Source organism: Poecilia reticulata, linkage group LG16, assembly GCF_000633615.1.
Source record: "Poecilia reticulata strain Guanapo linkage group LG16, Guppy_female_1.0+MT, whole genome shotgun sequence".
Classification (NCBI taxonomy): domain Eukaryota; kingdom Metazoa; phylum Chordata; class Actinopteri; order Cyprinodontiformes; family Poeciliidae; genus Poecilia; species Poecilia reticulata.
The window spans coordinates 4,265,901-4,278,678 of NC_024346.1; positions in this window are offsets into that span (position 1 = coordinate 4,265,901).

The window sequence follows — 12,778 nt, forward strand, 5'->3', positions numbered from 1 at the left end:
AGGCAATTCTAAAACCAGAGATAAGAAAGGTGTGTGGGGGGGGGGGCAGAGGAGGCGGATGGGATATGGGGTGTTGCAGACTGTTCAGAAAAGAAAGAAAATTCACAGCTCCAAAGTCTGCATATAAATATTCTATTAACTTCAGCAGGTTCCATAACGGCACAGCAGTGCGGTTACGCATTCTTTGCCTGGCATTGGAAATGAAATTATTGTGCTGGTGGAGGCAGTGGTGGTGAAATGGCCGTTTCCTTTCTTCCAATTTTCTCCCCTTCCCTCCTTCGCTCCTTCGCCTTATCACGGGTGACACTAATCCAATTTCAACTCTGCTTGTGACAGCTCTAATGTGGTTTTGTGTACCGATTCTACCCCCCCTAATACAACCGAACAAACACACAAGTGGTCCATGCACACTTTGAAAGGTCACGTACTGGACAGACACAGGAAACGCACAGATTTTTATATAGCATAAACCACACACATATCTCTGAAAAGTACAGCAACATATAAACAGTTACAGAGAAAGTAAAAAATGTAATAGTCCCAGAAGATGGGATTTTATAGAAAAAAAAACAGATTAGATGTTAGTTTTGGTGCAATATTCCTTTAGATAGCATGAACATCTCAGTAAATTAGAATACAGTTATGCAATTCAATTTCAGTATTTCAGAACAAAAAATGTGAACACAAATTTCTATTGCACAAAATGTGATATATTTTAAAAGTTTGTTTTTATTGATTACGACTCAAAACCAATGAAAACGCAGTATCTTGTTTTATTAGTTTTTTTTTAAAAGTAGATATGAAATTATGGATATACACTAAAGAATTATGAGAAAGACTGCAGACTTAAGTCAGCCCAGACTTATTGACACCTTGCACCAACAGGATTAGCCACAAAATGTCAGTTCCATAAAAACAGAAAATAAGATACAATTTCACAAAAATGAACAGAAATATATGTCGGTATTTTATCACTTAATGTCAGAAGCCTTAGGATTTTTGGTTTTGAAGCACATTTGCATTTGTTGAGATGGACCTGCGTTTATGCTGCATTCATTGTGGTTTCCTTTTTTTTTTATTCTTTTTCACAATTTTCAGAATCAACTTTATTGCCAGAGTATGCAGAGAAACAAGGAATATAACTTTAGTTCCACTTTGCTCTAAATGTACATTTTAAAGATGAAAATATAAAATTTGTGGGAGAAATCAAATATGTAAGAAAAAGATTGCTCTATAATATTAAAAAGAAGAGAAGGTTGTTTGAATAAATAGATCACAAAGTAATACATCCAGAAAGAAATAGGCTTTTTTCTACTTCGGTTACCAGGAAATTGGTAACACGTTATTTTTTTTAATAAAAGTAAGTTGCTGTGCAGCATTGCTTAGACTGCTATATTTAGATTCTAAAGATAAATCTGGATGTTGAGAGGTTTTCCATTCATCCCCAGCAGACTAAACGTGGCATTATTGCATCAGTCTCTGGGGGATATTTTGGTGGAGAAATTAGTCTCTCTGTGCCACTGTGATGGATTTCTCCCTCTTTGATTATTGAATCTTGCTGCTGAATTGAGAGATCAGGAACAAGCCCAGGGCCTTTTGATTCCTGATGACTGACACTGAAGCTTGATGTTTTCCAGTGATGGTTTAGAGATCACATTGTGGAAGCTGTAAAAGACAAACACAGTCACACATAACCAAACAAAAATAAGTATTAAACTGTGTTTTAATTACAGTTTAATGACAACAAAATTACCGTAGCTAATACAGAAATTGGAAGGAGAAAACAAGAACGATCTATGGCACTCATAAAATAGGGCGCAAAAGGTGGGGTGGTGGTTTCAGTCATATTTAGTCTTCTTTATACTCTTGTCAGATTTAGATTGAAGAAGAGTAAGAGGTTAAACTAACTCAAAGTTTTATTGCTGTATCTTGTGATAATATTATTGTGGTATTACATTTGTAATACTCATCTTTATGATACAAGTCACATAAAGAAGTGTGATTTGTATCACTTAAATGAAGACAGTAACTAAATTTAGCCATGTTTTCAAATTTATTGATATTTATCAATCCTATCATTGAACAAAAAATGGAGAAAATAGTAAATCTGGCAATTCCAACAATGCAGAGTTTTGTTTTTTTAAAAACATTAAGTCACAATTCACAATTCCTATAAGAAAATTATCGCGATAAATGATATGATAAATGCTCATCCCTATTTTTTTATTTTCTTAAGCTATAGAAATTCAAGTGGAGAGGGAAAACTCAAGTATTCACACATTTTGTGGTGAATGACAATATACAAGATGAAATTTGGTGTTTAAAATTCAATTAAGCTGCTTATATTGGGGGTTTAGTGAAGACGGGTCATTTTGACCCGGAGGACACAGGGTGTATACAGAAAATGAGGACGACAGGAGGGTTAAGATAAAGTACAACAGTAAACCTGACCTAACATAGATTTGAAAGAGAAGCCAATGATACACAAGTCATTTTTAAGACGTTAATGTAAACCATTCTTGCCAAGAGAACGAGCTAAGAACTTCCCAGAACTCTGACAAACTAGTTTGTAGTGCATTGAATTTGACGATGAAAATTATTTTTTATTTTGTACTGAGTTAATAGGTTCATCTAAAAATGAATACCATTACTCACCGTAATATCTATAATATGTTTCTGTTTTTTAACTATTGGAATTTGGCAATGGTTTTATTGGTTATATCTAACACAAACCACAGTACAAGCACATCTTCTCGGTGTTAGCAAGTGCAGGGTGGAGGGTTAAGGTTAACGCAGATATTTCAGAAAAGCTAGTTGCTGATCTGACTGAACCTGGTGCAAGTAGAGCGCCATGATAACCAGTAGCTGATATCATTTTACTGGTCTTATGATACCAGCTTCATTAATAGAGAATAAACAGACATTGTAGCAAGAAGAGCCCAAAACAAGTGTTTGATTTATGAAAAGCTGAGGTGTCTCAAAGAAGGTTTCTTCTTTTCCTCCATATTGTGGGTAATCAGCATGTGAAAGGGCTTATTTTTTATAGATGGTTCATTTCGCTGTTGATTTCATCTGTTTACTGTGGAACAAAAGGGTGATGGGATAATGTCATTTAATTGTTGTAATAGCTATCAACAGTCTCTTCAAATGCTCCTTTTTTCAGTTTTATCCAGCCGTCGGTTTGACATTACCTGCCTGTGTTATGCAATCAACTGATTTTCCATCTGCCCACGTTGGTTTTTATGGCCCCACCAACCCACATTGGACTGATTACAGCTGAAGGCAGATAATTGTTCACATTGGTAGTAAATCAGTTTCAGGTTTAAACTAAAAGCAGGCTATTATTTATTTCTTTATTTCATAGGGACAAGTAGCAACATTTAACATATCATATTCTATTGCACTTATGGCCATGACTAATTTGTATAGCTCGTCCCTGGAGGGCCCTTTACATAAAAGACCATTAAAACACACAAACACAACTAGCAACAAAGAGCAAATAAACATGTCATGGTAAATTAGCTATGTTCACATCTGACTTCTTTTTAAAACCTAAGATCACATCTGTTTTGCCCCCAGTTTGAATCCAGGACTTCCACTGGTTAGAGCCATACAGAAAATAAAAAAAATTAAAAGAACTTCTGTGCAAACATTTACGCATTCATTTTAACAGAGCTTTATAAAATGTCTTAAACTTAAGTACATTTCATTTCAGCAGAACCTGACAGCCGTGTATTCAAACGGGTTTTCTATTCTGGAGTCTTCAAAACTCTGTAAATTATTCTTGGTGGTTTGATTATTGTGGCGTTTGCAAATATTCAGTTGAGATAAAATCAAAGATTTCATTAAAACATTAGAAGCAGAAAATGACAAACAACCCCTCATCATTCTGAAGTTATAAAAATTGATTTTTGCCAGTTTTACAGCCTTTTTTAACCATCCATCCATTATCTCTCATTATCTGCGGTCAGGTCGCGGCTACTTGGGATAGCTCCTCTGGGGGAATCCCAATACTTTCCCATATTAGTCGTCCCTCGTCCCTCCAACATGTCCTGGGTCCTCCTCTGGGTCTCCTCCTGGTGGGATGTGACCAGAACACCTCACCAGGGAGGCATCGTAACCAGATTCCCCAGCCACCTCAACAGCCTTTTGAACATAACTTACACAGTTGAGGTTTGTGCCCAAAGACAGGATATTAGAGGATACGACCTCTAACATGGACATTTCACAGCTACATTTCAGAATGACCAATGTTTTAAAAAAATCACTATAAGTTCTTACTTTGCAGTTTCCAGAATTGCAAAGTACACTTTCATACAAGTATGAATGCCATTCATTCAAGATTTCATACAAGATTTCATCTTTCATCTTTCAGAGATCCTAAACATTTCAGAGATGTTTAGGATCTCTGAAATGGCAGTGGAACATCAGTCACATGTGTGTGAATATTTGCACTGAAAACATTCAAAGTGTAAAATAAAACCGTTTTTACTGTGACAACACAAAACAACTGGGAGTACAAGTGCTGTAATGTTTGTTGCAGAAAATGTAATGTCTTTGAATACAGTCTTCAGCAGATCACTGATTTCCTCCAATTTCTATTTTTACTCTATGAGTTTCCTCTGGGAATTTTTCAGTAATTGTGCCTCACCGTTAAAGAAGCCTCGCTGGTTTCTGCACAGCTGGATCGCAATATCTTAATGGGAGACAAGGTCAGGGATTCTTTGTTTAGACACTCCACAGAGGACAAAAACAGAAGACAAATTGTGGTGAAACAAAAAGACAGACGTCGCTGATTGCAGCATGGAGGTAATTGGATCACAAAAAGGTAATTTAAAACAGGGTCGCAGCCAGGCTGTGGTGGGCCTGCTGGCGTGTGTGTGTGTCTGTGTCATTTTGTGGCATATTGCGGGAAACACACACGTCTGGTGAAGTAGTTCAGTCGATGCTTGTAAATCATTCTCTCACGAACACGTCAGAGATCATGACTGTTGTATTGTTTACATAGAAATAATAGATGAACTTCTCTTTCTCAGTTTTAACCACATTCATCAGAAACTGTCATCCAACACAGCCTGAAACCCCAGAATCTACACTAACAGATCGATAGCAGTGGTAATGAAAAGCTCTGCGGATAATAATAGTCTCCAGTTTGTTTTTAGTGACTCTTTTTTTCTTTTTTAGAGATAGAATCAGCAATCGATGTGTTGATGTCATTGATTTGGGCAGAAAAGGACATGGCTGGACATAATTAATTCATTTTTCTTAATATAGGACCATTGGCAATTATCCAAACTTCCATTTAAACTTTTTTTTTTGTTTTGTTTTCAGAAAAGCAACTAGCGTCTCACTTAATGACACTTTGTGATGTTTTGGGAGATTTTTGAAGACTCAAATAATTTTCTCCTACACCAACAGTTGGTGTCCCCTTGTGCCGTTGACCAGTCTCTTACTCACAGGCAGTCTAGTCCTTTCAAAGCCGTTCCTCCATATGGTGTTATACTGTCAAATATTTATTTTAACCAGTCCATCATATGAAAGGTGCTCCATATGGTGGGCACATGACACAATTGATTATGAGATGCATGAAGATATTTTTTAATCTCTCCTGAGAAGAAAATAAGTAAATATAACAGGCGTAGGCAGACCATCATTTTATCAGTATTGAAAGAAACGGCTAAAATATCACATACTCACCACAACACAAATGTAACATTAAGGTAGTTTTCTCAGTCTGTGTGCCAGTCGTTGCATTCATTCATCTATTGGTCTGACTGGCTTATCTGGTCCTGATTGATCAATCAATTGTGGCAATTGATCGATCAAGCTAAGGTTTGTTGTTTGCCAATTCTAATTACCATTGGTCATGTAAACCTGACCAATATATTAAAATTAAATCCTGTTCTGATGCATTTTTTCCATATTGTGTTTTTCTTTTGGGCCTTGTTAAACACTAAAAATAGTCTGTAAGACATTTTTGTTAGTTATTAACAGCCTAGAAGTGAAATAGGAAAAGCCAAGCTTTTTTTTCCCCTCTTTTTGGTGTTATTAAAAACAAAAACCAAATTAACCAACCAATTTGTCATTAATTGATTTTTTATTGCCAATTGAAAGAAGAGCAAATGATGCACAGGTAGTTTTTAATACTGCATTTAAAGCGTGCTGTTCTGCAGTTATTCAAACTATAACACATCTTGATCCAGATACTATGTGACATATGTGACAGAAAATAAACGTCTGTTGGAAAAAGTCAAATAATTACTGGTATAGATGCTCAGAGATGAACTTACACCACTTAGTGCTGGAATAAATGAAGTACAACATGACAAAATGAGAACCTAAAGAGGGAATTGTCCTTTAAATGTCCTTTGCAATCTACTGAAGCAGATTAATCCCAGAAGCACTCTGAAGTGTGATGAGCTGGTTAGACCTTCCTGCTGGATAAACTAGCACAGAGCTTCAGTGTGAAAACTCTCCCGATATATGAGGCTTCAGGTGAAGCCCGGCAGTCTGCAGAACTGTTGCTGTGAATCGCCGAAAATGAGTCTTCAGGGCAGAACCAAACATGAACTTCACTGCCGTTCCCTTTGCAGCTGGACAAGATTTATGAAATTAGAAATATGCAAAGATAATATGTTACCTGTGGGGTGTAACTTTTTAAATTGTTATTCAAGAGACACCATGAACTTTAAAAACAAGCCTTTGGAGGCACACTTCTTTAAAGTGGAAGAGATGACCATATTTGGATTATTCAACCTCAGAACGCAACAACCTATTATTTTATACCGAAAACAATTGGCTTCTTGATAAGATAGACTTTCCTTATAGGAAGAGAAACTGTAAAACAATTTAAAGTCATGCTTGACAGAAAAATCTGTGAATAGGTGAATTTATGAATATTGAATTGCAAAAAGGTGGCGGTTCACTTTAGTGGACTTAAACCCTAAAGAGTAAATATAATTTATGGTCAGTGTTCTGTCCCCAACAACATCACATTTCATCTGTGTTTTAATCTACCTTGTGCTCACTTTCTTTGTCTGTTATGTGTTTTTTTTTTCATATTTATATTTGAATATCAAAATGTATATCCCCAACACAACTGAAGTAAACAAGAGGTTAAAATGATCTGCATGGGATGAATGCTCATTTGGCTTTGACACGTAGCTACTAGAGAACATTTTATTAGATTGCTGACATGTCAAACCTGTGATAGCATTTTTGTGAAAAAATTATTGACAGCTCTGGTTATTGATAAATCAGGTTTTCCTCTGGCAGAGTTCCCAGTGCTACCCTGAAAGGCCAAGGCTTTTTGAAACACAGGCACATTTTCTGCATGTATTTTGTTTATTCAGTCAGACAGCGAGTACAACCTCTTTCAGCTGAAAAAGACTGGAGTAAACGGAACATGTGCCAGCATAGCTTTGCAAAGGCCCAATTTGCAGTCTGCATCGCCTGATTAAAAGGAAACATCCCTGGTGTTGTTTGACCAGGCCCTTTCAAACACAATGCAAATTTTGTTCCATTCTCATCTCTTTTGCTCATTCTGTTTAAAATATTGCTGAGGACAAACCAGTCAGAAGCTTTTTTTTTTTTCAAATTGACAAACATGTTTTATTTGGGTACCCTTCATATTGTCCACATTACAACAAGCTATTGTCAAAGCACATGTCCCACAACCACTTAGGTAAAAACCTGATTCAATCAAAGTGATTATCTTTTGAAGTTTTTATGTGAAAGCAAAGATGTGCTGCATTAATGACTGGACATAGACACAGGGTCGGGTCATGGTCAATTTAGACTTTTATGTCTGTCTAGATTATAAATTATCATGGTGACAATAGAAGAAACATGTTTCAACAGTATTGTTTCTGTTAAAGTGTTTAAAGGGCAACACAATAAACAATCCATTTGGCTGTCAAAGCACATACAAAAAGGGAAAAGAACAAGAGCAAATACATAAATTGTGTCTGTTTCACTATGTAGGGTTATGGAGCTTCTCTACCCCATTTTGTTTGAGTTGATTCCTCACGTCGGCTTCTCCAGTGAAGGTTATATTTATTTTAAAAGTCTTACATTTAAAGATACAACTTGTGAAGGCAAAACCACTGAAAAGGGAAGCTGTATGTTGGTTGATTATTATTTTTTAATGAAAATCTGTTCAAGTTAAATTGATTTTTCTGTAACAAATCTGATTCAGGTTGATCTAATTTTCTGCTCCATGCTCTGTTGATTTTTTCTTTGCTTCTTCCATTTTAGTAAGAGAGGGCTATTTTTGTCTCTGCCCTTTGGAGTATCATATAATCCCAAGAAATCTTTAATAGGATTTCCATTTTAATTTAAACATATTTGCAAATATTAGACACAGCTTCATCTGCCAAAGCCATGTGTTCATTTTGAAATATTTATCTTGAAACAATGAATAAATAGTGTCGGCAGGACTTTTACTGCATATTGTTGTTTTCGTCTTTTTAATGTGTATTAATTAGCAGGATCTCTGTCTATTGTAGGGATTGGTTACCACCATTGACATACTATCAGCTTATATATTATAGTTTTGCACAGAAACTGTGTTGAGTTTTATCCCCTCGGTGTTTAATGATGCTCCTGGTGTTCAGGTGAAGTGTCTGTTTTCAAAACACTTCTTGTTTTTTATTTTTATTTTTTATGCCTTGAAAAGATTCATTAAGATTTAACTGGAAGTTGCCTTGGTGGAGTCCTGCTCCACACCTCTTTACTCTGTGTTTGAACCTCATCCACCAGCCTTTGCTGATTCTGAGATCTATAACATTTATATTTTTGGTGGTGCTGAAAGTTGCTGGAGTTTCAGGAAACCTATTTGAAAACTTCAGCTGAAAAGTTTGCAAAGCTTTGCTAAACAGAGATGTTAATTAACCCACAATGGTGAAATGTATAATGATTTTGTAAAAAGAAAAAAAAATACCATAACGAAGGCAAACAAGTAAGGTTATCAGTCAAACTCGGACTAATAACACGCTACGTTAGGCAGGTAGGAAGGAGGTGGATAGGTATTTTCCTTTATTGAGTGTGCCCAGTAATGAGTTTTGTTAGGAAGAAGAAATAGGTTATTTTCTGCAGGTAAAACAAGACTTGAACCAATTTTCTTAAGCTATTTAATTTCCTGTGCAATAACCAGCATCCTGTTTCCACATGGTTTCTGTGTTCCAACAGTACAGATGCTTTGATAATGTTCCGCTTTTACATCTAGTCTAATCTACTAAAACAATTCAGACACATTTTTAATATTACCTGATTTATAGAGCAAACCAACCTGGTTGGATGAAGAAAAAAGAAAACTTAAGGCTATTAGAAAAGTGAATGAACTGTGAAATTCATCAAAAACATTACAATGATTATTTTCAGTAAAGTCTGCAACGTCTAACCCTCAAAGCACCATGCTGCGAAATATTATTTGTTGTTGAGCTTGCTCTAGAAATACTCCGTTCTGTCCTCATGCTTGGCTGTGGTTCTATTGTGCTCTTCCTCCTTTGGAAGAAATCCTTGATATGTTGAGATTTCTTTTTAACTCTTGCTCTCTTCCTTTCCCTTTAGCCATATTCTTCTGGCAGATAAGCGTTACAAAGAGCACATTTTCTATTGCAGAGCTCTGAAGTACTTGGCAAAGTCAATACATTCCTTTAATTTTAGTGGTGTTGTGATTTTTACATTGTCAACAAATTTTCCTGAATATTTGTAAGGAAATGATTTTATTTTTGGTATAAAATGACGTAGCACTTTTACATTTAATACTGTTAATTCCCAACACTGCCAGTGAATCATGGTGAGAGTCATTATCTTGCCTGGAGTGGATGGAACCCTACCACATTTACTCCAAGTTTTCAATAACTAATCAAGGTCACAAAAAAATCTAAATCAATATTTTAAACCTCAACTGTCTGCAAAAAAAAGGTCCACACAGCAGTGAGCAACGTCTCACACTTGAGGGAAAATTGAATACTTGAAAGAGTTTTCATTTACTTCCAGCTACAGTGCTGGTTAATATCTCCAGATAGAGTTATACTTTACTCATCTTTGTCACTGTGAAGTTTGAGCGTTTCCAAAGTTAACCAAATGTGTCCATTTGAACATGTGTGTTTCCCCCACTGGTCACTTTACTCAGCAAGGCTTAAAGGTTTCTAGTTTTGTGATGATAAAGAGCCTGCCACTGGACATGCACACTTTGATCAATTCTTCTGCAGAACTGATATTTAAATTTTTCAAATTAAAACTCCCAATTATCGCAGTTCCTTTGTGCTTGACCTGTGAGCAGCCAGTTCTCTGAGATGCCTTTGGCAGTGGGATGAGATGAACATACAGCTTGTTGCACAGCACAAGCACAAGGCGCCTGCACCAAAGGTACAGTGGATTGTTGTTGCTTTACTGCCTACCTGGATGCTGTGTGTTGATATAAACTGAACACAGATTTAAATAGGTGTTCTCATCAGTATCCAGTGTGGCTGTTGGATGAATACATAGTTTTCCCATGCCACTGATGTTGGATGCTTTCAGTGTGCCAGCCCACCTCATCCTTCTCACTGTCCTTTGCCAGCTTAACACAGCCATCTGCACGTTTATTTAGCAGCTTCTCCCCCTGGGTAATTTACATTCTCCACATTCCTTCCTGTTTCTCCCCCTGAGGGACTCAGTCAAGGTGTTTGCACCAGAGAAGTTCCCTGAGGAAGTCTACAAACTGAACAATTTGTAATTCCTGTATTCTATTAACATTTACAAAATTGTATCTAAATACTAAGAGCTTGTATGCAGAAAAGTATTTTGAAGATTCCAATTGCTTCTGTAGTTCAAAAGAAGGCAACTGGACTTTCTTTCTTGGTTATTGAGTTTTGTTTTTCTCTCATAGCTTTTAAGATTAATTACACATGATGGTTATTCCTTGTTGATGTCATGCACTAATGGTTAAAAAGCCCAAATAGTGCCACTGTCTATTTGTTCTTTTTTTATTATTAAATATTAACTACTTGTCTGGTAAATTGAATTCCAATGTCAATTATTAGCCAAATTGATAGAAAAGTAGGTCCAGCCACCAGTTTGGCTGCCAGTTTCAAGCATCCAGCCTAAGTGAAGCTTTATCAATGCACTGTAAGGTATCATAAGATGAAGTAATGCTACTATTGGGTCACTGCTGGAAAATTTCAGTTGCAGTTGATTTGATTCTTAAACATTGCTGCACTGTGTGATAGTCATGGCTGTAGCAGAGCTGCAGAACCTGTGCAAAAGAATTGTTTAACTTTTCCCAAAAAATCTGTGGCAGGTGTGTATGCTACACTAAAATAGGTTGCAGAGTGATGGTGGAAGGTTATTATTTTGATTTTGTGTGTGTGTGTGTGTATGTTTTCCTGCACCAATGTAAATAAAAAAACAACAGTTATTGGTATTATGGACATACAGGTTTGGCTTCTATGTTCATGCATGCTCTCCTTTAACCAACTCTTAGTTGTACTGACAATGTTTAGGCTTATTGAAGTCATGTTTTGGTGAATGCATGCCATAAAGTACAGACTGTGTACAAGGCTTTTATCCATTTCATCTTTTCATCTCTGTGAAAAACATACGTGCAGTTAAACAGTTCTGGCCAGCGTGGGAGTGAAGCGCAAAATAAGAGAACAATTCAGCATAAAAAACAGCAGATGGTGAGGCATATGAAGCTAAAGGAAGATGTCATTTTATTCTAGTGTAAAATTAAATCTCAGTTAATAAGCCAAACATAATGCAAACTGAACTGTGATCACATATTATGTGTGAAAATTCTCATTGCATTTTCTTTCCTGCCATAACTCATCTCTCTCTCATAGCAATTATAACAATTTAAAATAGCCAAGATAGCTTTTATTGCCAATCCAATAACCATCATGGCCTGGAGGTCATGTGTGTTAATATTTTATCTTGAGCTTAGTGAATACCATCAGCTAAGATTTAACATTCTTTTTATTGAATTTCAAATTCCAATACAATTCCTGCTGCTTTGAACAGAGGTATCAAAACCATCTCTGAATGACAATGACATTTATTAACAGCTTGTCATTGGTTTGGTAAAGTAGAGCACAGATTCCATTTGTTTTTGCCACAATATCCTGCAAAAGAATACTGAGTAAATGTAAAATGCAGCAATTTCATCTATGTTCAGAAAATCATCCTTGGTGTCAACAACTGCTGTCAAACATTTGCATTAAGTGGCTTTGACTCTTTTACATTGGTGTGACCCACTCTTCTTCGCAGAATTGCTTATAGGCTACATGAAGCTTTATGAACATTGATGACCTACTTTTAATCAGTTTCTGTTAAAAGTTGTTTTCTTTCTACATGTTTAGCAAGAAACGATGAAACTGAACTCGACTTTCAACAAAATATCTGATATTTCATGATTTACCCCATTATTCACCTCAAGCCTTCTTGGTTTGAAAGTATTTTAACCTTCAGAAATTAAATCATCATTTGACAACTTCATTTACTCACATTTGCATTACTTACTCAAAACTTAATTCATGTACGCACACCATTTTTTTGCAACTGGACTGACATTATGACCAACAACATGGGTCACCACGACATAAAGACTAGTCTAAAAATGACAAACATTACCTGGAAAAACTACATTGGGCAGTAGAGCACAGAGGTTGTCACCACAAGCCATCCCTTCAACCTTTTAACGGTAATCAGACAGAAATGTTTAAAAATTAATACAATCTTCTGATGCTTTTGGCATCTTCAGTTGTACCAAATGTTGTGCTAAATGGAAAGTTTT